This window comes from Mandrillus leucophaeus, unplaced genomic scaffold, assembly GCF_000951045.1.
Source record: "Mandrillus leucophaeus isolate KB7577 unplaced genomic scaffold, Mleu.le_1.0 Scaffold39, whole genome shotgun sequence".
Taxonomy (NCBI): domain Eukaryota; kingdom Metazoa; phylum Chordata; class Mammalia; order Primates; family Cercopithecidae; genus Mandrillus; species Mandrillus leucophaeus.
The window spans coordinates 4,726,108-4,727,908 of NW_012104142.1; positions in this window are offsets into that span (position 1 = coordinate 4,726,108).

The window sequence follows — 1,801 nt, forward strand, 5'->3', positions numbered from 1 at the left end:
AACAAAAATTAGCTGTGCGTGGTGGCACACACCTGTAATTCCAGCTACTCAGGAGGCTGAGGCAGGAGAATCATTTGGACCCAGGAGGCAGAGGTTGCAGTGAGCTCAGATCGCACCATTGCACTCCAGCCTAGGGACAGAGTCAGACTCCATCTCAAAAAAAAAAAAAAAAAAACCTGTCTCAAATGGGGCTGTAATGAACATATTCACTGGCTCTACATGGAGCTGACTCTGAAAGTTGACAGTTTACTCAGTAATTAAAATGGCCGTAGACTCTGCAGCAGATTTACTGTGAAGCTAAGGAGGCTTCAATTTTAGGGGCCCTCATTTGCACTAGCCCTTTCCAAGTCCCTGGAAGGGTCCCTAGTAATATGTTTACGCTGTCCTATGCTTTTGTAAAATTTGTAAAAGTAATGTATTTTAAACCACAATCTTTAGTCCTTAGTGACTTTCCTCCACCATGTTTCTCTTTGTCTAGTGTTGGAGTGGCAAGCAAACATTTTTGAAATTTAGCTAAAGGGAAGTTGAGTTAGGAATACATTTGGTTCGAATTTACTGGGATATATTTTTATAACCCACAGTCACTTCCATGTGTAGTTAAGATATTGCCAGCTGTCCCAGTGGCTTCTAAGAATACTCCAATTGCCCATTGTGCTGATCCACCCAGCATTATAAAACAAAGGTGCAGGGCCAGAACTCTTAAAGTTATTTTAATGTGTCCAATGTTCTAGCATCAAAAGCTATGTGGATAGTAGAAGAGAAGCAGGGTTGAAATTTTGGGAACCTGAAGCTAATCTGTGGGAAATTATTCCAATTATTGGATGTATAGAATTGTAAAGATTTAGCGTTTATCAACACCTAGCCAAAAAAGTTTTGTTTTTTGTTTTTTGTTTTTTTTTTTAAGAGACAGGGTTTCACTCTGTCACCCAGGCTGGAGTGGAGTTGCATGATCATAGCTCACTGTAACCTCCAACTACTGGGCTCCAGCAATCCTCCCACCTCCCAAGTAGCTAGGACTACAGGCATGCACGACCACGTCCGGGTTTTCTGTAGGGTTTTGTTTTGTTTGCAGAGACAAGGTCTCACCATGTGTCCAGGATGGTCCTGAACTCCTGGGTTCAAGCAATCCTCCCGCCTAGGCCTCCCAAAGTGCTGAAATAACAGGCGTGAGCTGTGGGGCCCTGCCCAAAAAAGAAATTTATATTTTTTTCTCAGAACTTGATGAGGACATCCACAACAAACTATAGTTTAAAGAAATCTGATGGGTCCTGAACTCTTTAAGTCATATATAAAATAATCTATTGGAAACGGATGTGGTGGCTCTCCCAGGTAATTCCAGAACTTTGGGAGGCCCAGGTGGGAGAATCCATTAAGGCCAGAAGTTTGAGACCAGCCAGGGCAAGATGGTGAGACCTTGTCTCTACAAAGAAAGTTTTTTTAATCAATTGGGTGATACGTGTCTGTAGTCCCAGCTATTCAGGAGGCTGAGGCTAGATGATCAGGATATAGGATGCAGCAAGCTGTGGTCTCACTACTGCACTCCAGCCTGGGCAAAAGAAAGAGACCCTGTGTCTAAATAAATAAATATTTTATTGGAGACTTTTCCAAACTGGACAACAAGCCTAATAATGTATATGACATTACCAAGAATGAGTTGTGAACTTTAATCAATCACATATGCTATGTGAATTAGAAGAGAAAGAGAGTCTGGGTTAGTAATCCAAGATTCATAGAATAAATATTTATAGAGCCGGGCGCGGTGGCTCACGCCTGTAATCCCAGCACTTTGGGAGGCCGAGGC